The sequence below is a fragment of the Schistocerca piceifrons genome, chromosome 6 (genome assembly GCF_021461385.2).
Source record: "Schistocerca piceifrons isolate TAMUIC-IGC-003096 chromosome 6, iqSchPice1.1, whole genome shotgun sequence".
Taxonomy (NCBI): Eukaryota; Metazoa; Arthropoda; class Insecta; order Orthoptera; family Acrididae; genus Schistocerca; species Schistocerca piceifrons.
This window is the reverse complement of record NC_060143.1, coordinates 20,986,270-21,002,334: the sequence shown is the minus strand read 5'-3', so window position 1 is coordinate 21,002,334 and position 16,065 is coordinate 20,986,270. Positions and strand designations below refer to the sequence as shown.

General features: G+C 44.0%; 1 pseudogene; it reads left to right on the top strand.

Moving 5' to 3' along the window:
• Nucleotides 1–9,937: 9,937 nt before the first annotated feature.
• Nucleotides 9,938–10,055, top strand: LOC124803498 (annotated as a pseudogene).
• Nucleotides 10,056–16,065: the final 6,010 nt, after the last annotated feature.

Sequence of the window (16,065 nt, the reverse complement as noted above, 5' to 3'; positions counted from 1 at the left end):
TTTGGTGTGTTGCATATCTATCGGGCCTTACCTCATTACGATCGCTGTCTTTGCGTATGCGATCAGTGTCTTACCAGGTTCCTCCAAAATCCGAAAGTGGTGAATCGTCCAAAAACAGAATGAGGATATATAAAGGACTGGGTGACCCACAGAAAATTTTTATACGTAGTTATCCTCCTGTCTGTTACTTAAAAGTAAACAATATTGATAGCAAAATTGAAATTGTCAGCGTTTAATTCAGATTGTATTCGATAGTTGTCGATTTGTAACGTGAAACAGAGTGCTGCTGTAGTAAAAATGAAGAAAACAATGCAGATTTATCACGCAGTGCTAGAAAAAGCAATTTCCTCAACAAGTAGGAAAAAAAAACGAAAAACGAAAATTTATGAAACATCGTTTCAACATTTCATCTAACTTATCTAAAACATTTTTCTGTCATTCATAAACAACGTTCACATTTATCAATAATAATGGGAAAGTTTCGCCTTTGATCAAGATGTAAACCGTTTTGTTGAATACAAAATAACAACAGTAATTCCACATATTTTTTATATTTGTGCATGTAAGCTGTACTTGCATCAAAAATAATGGTTTCGGTTACATGACAACGCAGAAATTACGCGAGTAGCTAATTTTTATTACCTACAAACTTATTATAAGGACATAAAATGCACTATGAGCTAATACTAAGTGATGTGTGGGTCTAATTACGTGCAAAACAAACAACCAAACAAACAACAACAAAAAACATAGAGAAGTAGTCGGCTCCCAGCTTCTCTTTGAGACATTCATTTTTTTTTTCTTTCTCTACTAATGCTACGAATACAAACGGTAACCCTACCATTTACTTCGTCATTTATGTAGTGTACCGAAACCACCGAACTGTAGTTTTCGTAGAGTGCATCTTTAGTAGCAGGAAATACCTGGACCGGATTTGATCTGCGGAGATGTTAAGACTGAAATAGCTAGAGAATATCTTTTGATTCACATTTCAAATTATAAATGATAAAAGCTTTTCGTATATCACCTGGTTTACTAAGAGATACATGACGCCCTACGCACAGTGTGAATATTCAGCCTAAAACGAGAACAGTTCATTACGTCTGACATAAGATCCTCCCCAATAAGATTAAATTATTAACTGTGTGTCACATTGGAAATGAGTTAAATATGAAACATATAAAAAAATAATTTGAGCTGCAAGGTTGCCACAGGATCTTGCAACAAGACTCTAAATAGAATTAGTATGGTTTATGAAACAATAATAGCATATTAAAGACACCTTGGTGTTTATTTTCCTTTTGTAGACTCTCAGAAAATATTCGAGTATGCCACGTGTAAACCTATAATACTATTAACAACTTCTTTTCTTCTATTACGACCACTTCTTCTACTATAATGGTGGCATTCGATCATTTGCATATGCTTTTTATTAATGGCGGAACACAACTCATTACACGCTCGCTCTGTATAGACTACTAATCAAGATTGCTAGTTCATAATTGTCGTATTTCATTACGGAAGGAAGAAACATAAGAATTACTATTTCATTAAGTAAATTACTTTTTTTGGCTTCTTGCGGCAAGCTACACAGTCATTACAATTGCTAAGTTAGTGACTACAATTAAGTTTTAAATACACAGCTATTACAAATTCAGTCTTTGATATCTGTTTCCTGTAGGTGTCGTACTATTAAACATAAGGAAGCAGGCAGAAATGAACGCTCTAATTAATCTGTGATTTAGCACTATCTCAGACAGTGCTTAATCGCTCAATTATTACTTTGATATTTCATCAAGAACTTTACTAATGTAATTCCAACCCACGATGCCACGATGGAAGGCTGAAAGTGTATGATATGTTACACGGCACGGAGGTGATGAGAAAAAAACATTCGTCTAAGTCTCGTCTCAAGTGAAATTTTTGCAAATGTCTCTGAGAAAATGTTATTATAGCAACTGAAGGCCGCTACATTTACATAAATAACCGCCTAGAAACGTTACATGTACTGCTATTGGACAAAACGGTGTCAACAAACATTTCACTCAAGAGATTTTGCGGGAAGGGAACAGTATCTTGATTGTTTCTCCAATTCACACCTCATAACTCAATAAAATTCAAACTCAGCGATTGCACAGTCTGTGGAAAACGGATAATTTCTGCCGGAGACACACCATTCAATCTTAGACACTGCCAACCCCGCAGCTGGTGGTAATACAGTAATATAAGAGGCAACCCCATTCTTCTTCTTGCTCCTCGCACAGTCCATTACCTGAAGTGTATTTATCCTAATGCTCCATTAGTATGCATCTTGCTCGACCAGACCCATTCTTCATGTCTTTTTGGGCAGTTGTCAGTCGCGTTGCCAGTAAACTACCTGTTCTTCTCGTAATTGCTATTTTCAGACTATTGTTGTTGTTGTGGTCTTCAGTCCAAAGACGGGTTTGATGCAGCTCGCCATGCTACTGTATCCTGTGCGAGCCTCTTCATCTCCGAGTAACTACGGTAACCTACATCCTTCTGAATCTGCTGATTTTTACGCTCACGCTTCCCTCCAACAGAAAACTGGTGATCCCTTGTTGCCTCAGAACGATCCTTCCTCCTAGTCAAGTTGTGCCACAAATTCCTCTTCTCCCCAATTCTGTTCAGCACCTCCTCATTAGTTACATGGTCTACCCATCTAATCTTGAGCACTCTTCTGTAACACTTCATTTCGAAAGCTTCTATTCTCTTCATGTCTAATCTATTTATCGTCCATCTTTCACTTCCACACATTTCTGCTCCCCATACAAATACTTTCAGAAAAGACTGCCTGACACTTAAATCTATACTCGATGTCAACAAATTTCTCTTCTTCAGCTCTGCCTCGACCATCATCAGTTATTTTGCTGCTCAAATAGTAAAAGTCATCTGTCACTTTGTGTCTCATTTCCTAATCTGATCCCCTCAGCATCATTTGATTAAATTCGACTACATTCCATAATCTTCGTTTTGCGTTTGTTGATGTTCATCTTATATCCTCCTTTCAATAGACTGTCCATTCGGTTCAACTGCTCTTCCAGGTCCTTTGCTGTCTCTGACACAATTACATTGTCTTCGGCAAACCTCAAAGTTTTTATTTCTTCACCCTGGATTTTAATTCTTACTCCAAATTTTCTTTTGTTTCCTTCATTGCTTGTTCAGTATTCCTTTTCAATTACTGCTTCCCTTTCGTGCCCCTCGACTCCTATAACTGGTTTCTGTACAAATTGTAAATAGCCTTTCGCTCGCTGTATTTGACCCCTGCCACCTTCAGAATTTGAAAGAGAATATCCTAGTCAACATTGTCATAAGCTTTCTCTAATATAAGTCGTAGGGTCAGTATTGCCTCACATGTTCCTACATTTCTATGAAATCCAAACTGATCTTCTTCGAGGTTGACTTCTACCACTTTTATCATTCTTCAGCAAAGAATTCGTGTTAGTACTTTGCAACCGTGACTTATTAAACTAATAGTGCGGCAGTTTTCACATCTGTCAGCACATGCTTTCTTTGGAATTTTTATTATTATATTAAGTCTGAGGATATTTCGTCTGTCTCATACATCTCGCTCACCAGAAGGAAGAGCTTTGTCAGGGCTGGCTCTCCCAATGCTATCAGTAGTTCTAACGGAATGTTGCCTACTCTCGGGGCCTTGTTTCGACTTAGATCTTTCAGTGCACTGTCAAATTCTTCACTCAGTATCATATCTCCCATCCGATCTTCGTCTATACCCTCTTCCAGTTCCATAATATTGCTCTTAAGTACATAGCTCTTGTATAGTCCCTCTATATACTTCTTCCACCTTTCTGCCTTCTTTTCTATGCTTAGGACTAATTTTCCATCTGAGTTCTTGATATTCATACAGATGGATCTCTTTTCTCCAAAGGTCTCTTTAATTTCCCTGTAACCGGTATCTATCTTACCCCTAGTGATATATGTTTCTACACCCTTATATTTGTCCTCTAGTCATTCCTACTTAGCCATTTGCACGCCCTGTCGATCTCATTTTTGAGACATTTGTATTAATTTTCGCCTGATTCATTTACAAAATTTTTGTATTTTCTCATTTCATCAAAAAAATTCAATATCGCTTCTGTTACCCAAGGATTTCTACTAGCCCTCGTCTTTTTATGCACTTGATCCTCTGCTAACCTCACTATTTCATCTCTCAGAGTTACCATTTGTTCTTCAACTGTATTCCTATCACGTGTTTCTGTCAATCGTTCCCTAATACTCCCTCTGAAATACTCTACAACCTCTGGTTCTTTCAGTTTATCTAGGTATCATTTCCTTAAATTCCTACCTTTTTGCAGTTTCTGCAGTTTTAATCTACAGTTCATAACCAATAAATTGTGGTCAGAGTCCACGCTTGCCTTTGGAAATGTCTTTCAATTTAAAACCTGTTTCCTAAATCTCTGTCTTGCCGTTATATAATCTATCTGAAACCTTCTGGTGTCTTCAGGCCTCTTCCACGTATACAACCTTCTTTCATGTTTCTTAAACCAAGTGTTAGATATGATTGAGTTATGCTCTGTGCAAAATTCTACCATGCGCCTTCCTCTTTCATTCCTCCTCCCCCATTCCCCCCCCCCAGTCGATGTTCACTTACTACTTTTTCTTCTTCTCCTTTTCCTACTATCGAATTCCAGTCCCCCATGGCCATTAAGTTTTCGTCTCCCTTAACTATCTGAGTAATTTTATCGCGGTATACATTTCTTCAATCTCTTCATCATCTGCGGAGCTAGTTGGCATAAAAAATTGTACTACTGTGGTAGGTGTGGGCTTCTTGTCTATCTTGGCTACAATAATGCGTTCACTATGTTGTTCGTAGTAGCTTATCCGCGTTTCTATTTTTTTCTTTTTTTAGTTATTTAACCTGCTGCTGAGGTACCCATATTTGATTTTGTATTCTTAACCCTGTATTCACCTGACCAGAAGTCTTGTTCCTCCTGCCACCGAACTTCAATGATTCCCACTATATCTAACTTTAACCTGCCCATACCCTTTTTAAATTTTCTAATGTACCTGCCGGATTAAGGGATCTGACATTCCACGCTCCGATCCGTAGAACGCCAGTTTTGTTCCTCCTGATAATGACGTCCTCCAGAGTAGTCCCCGCCCGGAGAGCCGAATGGCGGACTATTTTACCTCCGGAATATTTTACCCAAGAGGACGCTATCATCATTTAACCATACAGTAAAGCTGCATGCCCTCGGGAAAAATTACGGCTGTAGTTTCCCCTTGCTTTCAGCACGTTTGCAGTACCAGCACAGCAAAGCTGTATTGGTTGATGTTCCAAAGGTAGTTCAATCAATCATCCTGACTGTTGCCCCTGCAACTACTGAAAAGGCTGCTGCCCCTCTTCAGGAACCACACGTCTGTCTGGCCTCTCAACAGATACCCCTCCGTTGTGGTTGCAACTACGGTACGGCTATCTGTAGCGCTGAGGCACGCAAGCCTCCCCACCAACGGCAAGGTCCATGGTTCATGGGGAGAGGGGATTTTCAAACTACTCTTAATATATTAATTACGATACGTATCCTTAAGGACGAAGGAACATTAAAGTTTAACTTCTCGGTGACGACAAGGTCGTATCAGACGAATCACAAGCTCCTATTGCGGAAGGATGTGCGAAATCAGCCGTGACCTTTGCCTTAAGCGATTTACGGAAACCATAGAAAATCGAAGATTTATTTGGTATGTGTCTCCGCCAGGCGAGGATTTGAAACATCAGCCTCACGAATGCATGACCCATGTCTTACCTATGCGCAACCACGCTCAGTTTGCCTTAAGGATAACTCCAAATGACCGTAACAACATGTGCATCTCCACTGCATACATTTTATTCTCGTGTGTTCTTTGTTGCCCATGCCTCACTGCTATAGATCACTGCTGGCCAACAACTGTTTAACTTTGAAAGGTGTGTACATGTATGCCACACCACTCATCCCCGTAGTAGAATAATGTCAATAACGCAAAAAGAATTTCTCATTCTGCAGCAAAGTGTGTGGTGACATGAAACCTACTGACAGATTAAAACTATGTGCCAGACTGAGACTCGAACCGTGGGCCTATCCCTTTTGCGTGCAACTAAGTGCTCTGGGGACTAAACTATCCCAGCACGACTCACGACCTATCCTCATAGCTGTATCTCCGCCAGTACCTCATCTCCTACCCTCCAAATACGCAGAAGTTCTCCTCCTAAACTTTCAGGTCCCTGTTTCGAGTCCTGGTTCGGCAGATAGTTCTAATCCGCTAGGTAGTTTCAATGTCAATAATATCCAAGCAGATGACAAAATGCCTGAATGTCTATAAGAATAGCTATCGTAAGTGTTTCTCCTACGCTATCTCTAGCAGTGCCTTTCACTTAGGATAGTTGACTAGCGACATCTACGACTAAGAAGAAAATCACTAGCAGCCTTAGCCGATGGATGATGCAGAACGTGGATGATGTCGTTGTGTCCAAAACGGTAAAACTTCAGGATCAAGCATCGCCTTTCAATTTATTATTTCTTTACTGTTAACTATTCACTGCCCATTTTGCACACCGTATCCATGTCCGATGATGAACACATTAACTCATTTGTAAAGTAACTAGGTTTCTGAAGCTGTCTTATACATGGGAGCTCGATTCTTTAAAGAATCAGGTGGTGGGGGTGGATGTTACTCGTGCGAAAAGAAACAGATAATTAATCAAAAATTTTAGTACATGCCGCATACAAATGCTTTGAAGATCATTGCTATTGAAGAAGACAGATATTGATCAATCAGCGGTTGGAGGTACAGCTAAGGTTGAGTCATGGAATAGGTCAATAACAGTTTGAGGAAGAAAGCTTCAGAGTTAGCAGACACACCCATGAAGAAGCGAGAGTAAAGAGCATATAAAATCGAACATTTCGGTAAGTTAAGTACACTCCTGGAAATGGAAAAAAGAACACATTGACACCGGTGTGTCAGACCCACCATACTTGCTCCGGACACTGCGAGAGGGCTGTACAAGCAATGATCACACGCACGGCACAGCGGACACACCAGGAACCGCGGTGTTGGCCGTCGAATGGCGCTAGCTGCGCAGCATTTGTGCACCGCCGCCGTCAGTGTCAGCCAGTTTGCCGTGGCATACGGAGCTCCATCGCAGTCTTTAACACTGGTAGCATGCCGCGACAGCGTGGACGTGAACCGTATGTGCAGTTGACGGACTTTGAGCGAGGGCGTATAGTGGGCATGTGGGAGGCCGGGTGGACGTACCGCCGAATTGCTCAACACGTGGGGCGTGAGGTCTCCACAGTACATCGATGTTGTCGCCAGTGGTCGGCGGAAGGTGCACGTGCCCGTCGACCTGGGACCGGACTGCAGCGACGCACGGATGCACGCCAAGACCGTAGGATCCTACGCAGTGCCGTAGGGGACCGCACCGCCACTTCCCAGCAAATTAGGGACACTGTTGCTCCTGGGGTATCGGCGAGGACCATTCGCAACCGTCTCCATGAAGCTGGGCTACGGTCCCGCACACCGTTAGGCCGTCTTCCGCTCACGCCCCAACATCGTGCAGCCCGCCTCCAGTGGTGTCGCGACAGGCGTGAATGGAGGGACGAATGGAGACGTGTCGTCTTCAGCGATGAGAGTCGCTTCTGCCTTGGTGCCAATGATGGTCGTATGCATGTTTGGCGCCGTGCAGGTGAGCGCCACAATCAGGACTGCATACGACCGAGGCACACAGGGCCAACACCCGGCATCATGGTGTGGGGAGCGATCTCCTACACTGGCCGTACACCACTGGTGATCGTCGAGGGGACACTGAATAGTGCACGGTACATCCAAACCGTCATCGAACCCATCGTTCTACCATTCCTAGACCGGCAAGGGAACTTGCTGTTCCAACAGGACAATGCACGTCCGCATGTATCCCGTGCCACCCAACGTGCTCTAGAAGGTGTAAGTCAACTACCCTGGCCAGCAAGATCTCCGGATCTGTCCCCCATTGAGCATGTTTGGGACTGGATGAAGCGTCGTCTCACGCGGTCTGCACGTCCAGCACGAACGCTGGTCCAACTGAGGCGCCAGGTGGAAATGGCATGGCAAGCCGTTCCACAGGACTACATCCAGCATCTCTACGATCGTTTCCATGGGAGAATAGCAGCCTGCATTGCTGCGAAAGGTGGATATACACTGTACTAGTGCCGACATTGTGCATGCTCTGTTGCCTGTGTCTATGTGCCTGTGGTTCTGTCAGTGTGATCATGTGATGTATCTGACCCCAGGAATGTGTCAATAAAGTTTCCCCTTCCTGGGACAGTGAATTCACGGTGTTCTTATTTCAATTTCCAGGAGTGTATTTATGTACACTGCTGGCCATCAAAAATGCAACGCCAGAAAGAATAGCAAATAATTAAATTTTACTTATTATGAGTATTCAGTAGAAAGAATACTTGATTAAATTTTGAAGATGATTTGGGGACTATACAGAGCTCATAATTTAGTACGTGGAGCTACCATTTCTTTGAGCAAAAGCGTTGCTAATCTTCATGGGCATCGAGTCGCCTGGGAATCATACTGTTTTGCGTCATCTTGTTGAAAGGTAACGAGACGGGGACCTCGAGGATAGGGCACAGCTACCGGCCTTAACTCGTCAGAAATGTAACGCCTGCTGCACTAGTTACCAGCTATGCGAACCATAGGTGATAGGTTTGTGAACGCAGTGGCACCCCATACCATCAAGCCAGTTACTGGCCTCTATCACGATGATTAGTGCGTTCTCCTCGGAATCTGGAGTCACGTGTATGTCCCAAGTTGGTGTCCAGAGCCGTTACTGAGTGCATAGCTGTCTGTCCGTATCTCTCTGCTGCTGTCTCAAGGAAAGCTGCAACAATTGTCGCCCTTCTGACCAGCCAGCTCCCATACATTGATAAGCCAAAACCGATATGACCATCTGCTTTATAGTTTGCTTGTCCGCCTTTGGAATCAAATACTTCACTGATTCCGCGTATCGGGGATCCGACAATTTGTTGGTAGGTTTAGGGAGGTATGTGGCGTTAGATTTCTACGCACAGGTTACGCAATTCGCGTAAACAACGGGCCGCTGATCTGCGTACGCGGTGATGGCGCTCGATACCGACCCAGATGAATTCCATAGGATTTACATCAGGGGAATTTGATCGCCGAGACATCAACTTGAGTTCACTATAATGCTCCTCAAAGCAACTACAGGGCGGTTCTAGCTCCGAGACACTGACGGTTACACTGCTGAAAGATGACGTCACCGTCGAGGAGGACATCAGGCGTGAAGGGATGCACATAGTTCGCAGCTGTCAGCGTGTCTTCGATTACTATCACTGGCCCCATGCAAGCGCAGGAGAATGTCTCCCACAGCACAATGCTGCTTCCACCAGCCTGTGTCCGTGGCCCGTTGCACATTTACAGCTGCCATTCACCTCAACGACGACGTTCGTGGAGACGACCATCGACCTAGTGTAGCAAAAATGCGGTTCACCCAAAGAGCCGACACGTTTCCACTGATCGACGGTAGAATACCGATAGTCTCGTGGCCACTGCAGTCGTAATTGACGATCTCATCAACACGTAGGGGAGGTCTGCTGCGAAGCTCCATGGTGAATACCGTGCGAAGAACGATGTGATCCGAAACATTTGTGCATGCATCGCCATTGTGCTCGTTCGGCAGAGACGGCACGAATCACCATCTATCCTACTTTACAGAGCAGACAAGCCTCCAAACCTCACGTTTTGTGAAGAGTCGTGGACGTCCAATCATTTAGCGCCTAGCGGTAGTTCCACTGTCCTTCTACGTCTTTCTATAGATGCTCACGCCAGTAGCATGTGAACATTCGACCAGCTTCGCCGTTTTCTAGATACTCGTTCACAGGCTCTGTGTAATAATAGCCTGCCCTTTGTCAGAGTCGCCAACGGCCTTGCCGCAGTGGTAACACCGGTTCCCGTCAGATCACCGAAGTTAAGCGCTGTCGGGCTGGGCTAGCACTTGGATGGGTGACCATCCGTTTTGCCGAGCGCTGTTGGCAAGCGGGGTGCACTCAGCCGTTGTGAGGCAAACTGAGGAGCTACTTGATTGAGAAGTAGCGGCTCCGGTCCCGGAAACTGACACACGGCCGGGAGAGCGGTGTGCTGACGACGTGCCCCTCCATATCTGCATCCAGTGACGCCTACGGGCTGAGGATGACACGGCGGCCGGTCGGTACCTTCGGTTCCGTTGGGCCTACATGGCCTGTTCGGGAGGAGTTTAGTTTTGTTTTTGTCAGAGTCGCTTATCTCAATGGACTTTCCTATTTGCAGCCCATATCTTCACCTGGGTGATCTGTCTGTATCTTCTTCACGTACACACTTCTGTTACCGCATCACGTGCTCGCAGTGCCACCAGGCGGCATCCAACGCCGCAGCGGGCAGTCATCATAATGTTTTGGCTCATCAGTGTGTATAGTGCACAAAACTAAACCTACACTCTCATACGCCCTCAGGTACTCGCCGACGTTCTTTGTACATAACAGCATCGAGTGTGCACGTGACACTGAAAGCCACAGCCTATACCAGCTATTATTTTGAGACGAAGATCGCTGCAGTGCCACTTGAAGCATCCGGCCACATTCCATGGTCTCTCTCCAGTAGCTGCAGGCGACCGCACTGTTGGCTGGCTTCCCTAGTGAGTCACTTGTTCAGACGTGGGCTCGGGGCTGCCCGGCTACACTGCTGTTGTTCACCGGTCCTGGTGAGCCCTCACTGTTGCTGATCACTATCCAGTGTGGCAGTATGTGTGTACATATTGGGTACTACAGTGTATACACCGTCATTTCCAGTGCTGTACATTGCGATCACGATGCAGCCAACTGCCTGAGGCTGCCCCTAGCACACATCGCCAGCGACGTGCGGCAGTCTTCAGTCCTCTGCGGCCTCGCTGATGGCAGAGCCCATCACTACCAGAGAGTGCTGCTTCCCTGGTAGACAGTTGCTGGCACCAGCAGCTGTCCACCACCACACTGCCACACCTCTCCGGAGCTTTATGTCATTAGGGGCCAACAGCCTTCCACCTACTGCGATTCAAGCTTTGTACCTAACATGAATAAAGAACTGTTGTATTCAGGGGTGTTTTACTAAGAGTCCACTTCGCAATTCCAGTCACCACCACCTGTTCAACTAATGTCCAGTAGAATCAAAGGAAGCGGCGCTTCACCCTGACCTATGAACGGCTAATTTCAACACCTCCTCCTCAGGGTCACTTCCCAATGTCAACGAGACTAATAGCGTATACTAAGACTGGCTTATGCAGTATAATGTGGACTCTGAGGGCTGGTGGATCTTGGCATTCATAAAGTTAACAAATCGTTGCCAGTGGTGAAAGAAGTCATAAATGAAAAAAAACAAAAAACATCGTACCATGTATACCAATTCTCTTCGGAGCCACCATACGCAGATAAGACCGCTCTGTGACACGTCCATTGTGTACACAGAAGAGACGCCTAGAAGAGTTGACGGGGAGCCACTGCTGTGTCCAGGGATGTGCTGTGTACAGTGATGTGCTCTGTCCACTATCAGTCTGTATTTCTCCGCAGATGTCTCAAGGAAAGCCGCAACAATGGTCGCCCTGCTGACTTTGTGGTGCTGCAGGCGCCGTCGCACTATCCATGTGGATACTGATGTGATGCAAAGTACCCCGTTTCCTGACTCAAGCTGCGTGGCGAGGATGTACGACCGTGCACAGCCGAACGAGTATTTCTATATTCCTCTCTGGTGCTAGTCACGTGCGAATATAGAGGTCCTGCATGGCGTTGAGTATGACCCTCCAAACTCACCTATTCCATATTCGCATGACAGTCGTCGGACCTCCACCAACGCGTGCAGCAATATCGCGGAGCGATTAACCCCATACCAAATGGTTCAAAAGGCTCTGAGCACTATGGGGTTTAAGGGGAACCGAGCGAGGTAGCGCTGTGGTTAGACACTGGACTCGCATTCGGGAGGACGACGGTTCAATCCCGCGTCCGGCCATCCTCATTTAGGTTTTCCGTGATTTCCCTAAATCGCTCCAGGCAAATGCCGGGATGGTTCCTTTCAAAGGGCACGGCCGACTTCCTTCCCCGTCCTTCCCTAATCTGATGAGACTGATGACCTCGCTGTCTGGTCTCCTTCCCCTAAACAACCCCCCGCTTAAGGGGAGCCGGAGGTGGTCAAATCCAAAAAATTACGATTTTTTTTTTTTTTGCTACCGAAAATTAATTGGAACATACCTCTTTAATGTAAACTTTGAATTATTGTTCCACTCGCCCTAGAAATGGAGTTATTACCATTTTCCCCCACGCCTGCAGAGGAAATGGGCGGTCGCTGAACGCATCTAACACCCTCTCGTGACTTCCTGGCGAACTGCTTGGGATTTTCTCGGCCTGTTACGCATACAGCGCCTTATGTTACGCATTCAGCGAGTGTGCAAGAGTTGGCTACATTGTTTTCTGTGACAAATGAAGCGCTAAGAGCGCGGAACATCGTCTCTTTGCTGTTTACCGTTTCGAATTAGTTCAGTGTTGCGCCTGTTGTTGGTAGTATTATACTTCTTGTGTAAAGCGTTGTTCTGGTTACGATGCCACGTTTTAGTAACCGTGTATATAAGAAGAGGAAGAACGTAGGGAAAAGAAAATTAACACTAATACCAAGTTGCGATACTACAATTACTGAAACAGTGCGTTCTTCTGCTTAGCAACACATGGCCAGCCATAGCCCTGTGGCATCTTCTAGCAAGTAGCTGACTGGTGGAAGTGACAGATTTCGTGAATATGTTAGTGACAGTGATGATATTAACGAAGTACTGAATATTGGATTATTATCTTCTGTGCTGAAAGAAAGTGTTCTGTGCAAAATGTGTTCAAGTGTAGGAGTGGGACTAGAGATAACAAAGCACTTTGGTTTAGCTTGTGAGATGAAGATAATCTGTGCATGTTGCACGTATCAAGTGACTTTCTACAATTCACATGCCAGTCTCTTTGGTGAAAATGGACGATCTAGAGTGTTTGATGTGAATGTTCGACTTGTGTACGGTCTTCGATCCATTGGAAAAGGGTCTGCTGCTGGTAAACTGTTTTGTGGTATTATGAACTTGCCACCGCCTCCAGGCAAATTTGGGTACTACTGTGAACTGGTAGGATCCTCTGTTGAAGATGTGGCTTTGAAAGCCATGAAGGAAGCAGTGGAGGAATCTGTAGAAATGAACGGTGGTTCTAGGGATTTGGCAGTGGCATTAGATGGTTCCTGGCAAAAGAGGGGTCATAAATCCCTGAATGGGGTTGTAACTGCTACTTGTGGTGATAGCGCAAAAGTGATAGATGTTGCAATATTATCAAAACATTGTAGGTGCAAAAATAAAATAAAAGGAGAGCACAGTGGAACCTGTGAGGCAAATTTTAGTGGATCAAGTGGAGCAATGGAAGTGGATGGAGTGAAACAAATTTTTGAACGTTCAGTTCCCAGATACAACATTAGGTACAAATACTACCTTGGGGATGGTGACTCCAAAGGTTTCAAGACTATAGAGGAACTGAAACCATACGGAAATGAATTCGTAGTTGAAAAGTTGGAATGCATTGGGCATGTGCAAAAGCGTATGGGTGCACGGCTTCGAAGGCTCAAACAAACTTTGGGTTCTAGAAGCTCAGTGATGGAAAGACAATAGGAGGGAGAGGCAGGCTTACTGATGAGGTGATTGAACGTCTACAGAGATACTATTGGTATGCTATAAGGCAAAATACTAGTAATGTTAGTGACATGCGAAAAGCAGTGTGGGCATTGTTCCTTCATACTGCCTCTTCCAATGAATACCCTCAACACAGCCTGTGCCCAAAAGATTCCTGGTGCAAATATAATACAAAAAAGGATTATGATCACATACATGGTTTGCCAGCAGCTGTGATAAATGCAATAAAACCAATTTTTCATGACTTAGGACAGCCACAATTGTTACACAAATGTCTACACGGAAAGACGCAGAATCCTAATGAGAGTGTAAACAATTTGATTTGGAAAGTGATTCCTAAAAGGGTGTTTGGAAGCATAAAAACACTGCACTTTGGCATTTATGATGCAATAGCAACCTACAACCAAGGGAACAGTGTGAAGTGTGAAGTTCTGAAGGCATTAGGATTTACAGCTGGGGTGAACACTGTACGAGCACTAAGAAATATTGACAGGGAAAGGATAAAAGGAGCAGAAAGAAGAGAAAGGCATACGAAGTATGATGGAACAACAGGCCAGAAAAGAAGACAGAAGAGGAAGCTTTTGGAGGATGAAGAAGAAGACCCTGATAATCCATTCTATAGTGCAGGAATGTATTGAGAAACTTTGATAGCCATTTTGCGTAAATTAGAATGTTTCGAATATAAGGGATATTTTCTCAAAATACACTCAAGCTAGAGAGATGAAATTTTTATACAGCACTCCTAGTGATCAAACTTACATTGTAACACAGCCATTTGGCAATATGTTCAGTAGTTTCATTTCAGTTTAATTATAAAGCAATTATTTGTAAAAAAATTTGGGTCATTAATAAAAAAATAATTGGAAAGAAACTAGAAAAATGTTTCAAATGGCTCTGAGCACTATGGGACTTAACTACTGTGGTCATCAGTCCCCTAGAACTTAGAACTACTTAAACCTAACTAACCTAAGGACATCACACACATCCATGCCCGAGGCAGGATTCGAACCTGCGACCGTAGCAGCAGCGCGGTTCCAGACTGAAGCGCCTAGAACCGCTCGGCCACACCCTGTCGACAGGCCGCGAGCCTGCCTCCGTCAAATTTCGGTACTTGTTGGCAGACGTTTCTCATTCTTACTTGAGATATAACACGATCTTCTCACAAACAACAAGCATCCAAACGCGATTTCTGAATGAAGAACGCGTTGTGTTACCTTTCCTTATATACAGAATGTAGAAGGCGTTACTCCTACTAACTTTGTGTGTTTGCCTTGTCGTACTAATCACTCGTATTTCCAGTTATGTAGTATATTTCGTATAACTTTGACATTAGTTGAATGTCGTCCTCGTTGTTCCCACGACCAGAATGTAGTACAACTTGAAAATCAAAGTCAGTGAAAGTTTTATCTGACACAACAGAGTAGTAATGATATGGAAGGAGAACAGCTATAAAAACTTTGTAATAAGCGACGTCTGAGTGTCCTGCCCCGCATTCTTCTCCCGCACAAAATTAGTCGCGCCCATTGAGCCGCTTCACATAAGAATAAATAAATCGTGGGCAGGTGATCCAAAACGACACAGCAATATTGTGATAAACAGGCCCATCTCTAATCATAACTTCCCCCTAAACGTCTGTCTAGCTCATTGTTATTTATTTATTTATTGTTCCGTGGGACCAAATTAAGGAGAAGTCTCCATGGTCATGGAACGAGTCAATACATGAAATTATAACACGATATTAGAAACAGATAAAATGAAATATAAAAAAAAAAACATTCAGGTGACAAGTCGTAAGTTTAAATAAAGAAAATCAACAATTTTAACACCGGAATTTGCTTAATTTTTTAGCACTTCCAGGAGCTCCTCGACAGAATAGGAGGAGTGAGCCATGAGGAAACTCTTCAGTTTAGACTTAAAAGAGTTTGGGCTACTGCTAAGATTTTTGAGTTCTTGTGGTAGCTTATTGAAAATGGACTCCTTTCTGCACAAGAGTCAAGGAAGTGCATTCCGCATGCAGATTTGATTTCTGCCTAGTATTAACTGAGTGAAAGCTGCTAACTCTTGGGAATAGGCTAATATTGCTAACAACAAACGACATTAAAGAAAATATATACTGTGAGGGCAATGTCAGAATTCCCAGATTTTTGAATAGGGGTCGACAAGAGGTTCTCGAACTTACACCACATATAGCTCGAACAGCCCGTTTTTGAGCCAAAAATACCCTTTTTGAATCAGAAGAATTACCCCAAGAAATAATACCATACGACATAAGCGTATGAAAATATGCGAAGTAGACTACTTTTCGTGTTGAAGTGTCACTTATTTCAGATACTGTTCTA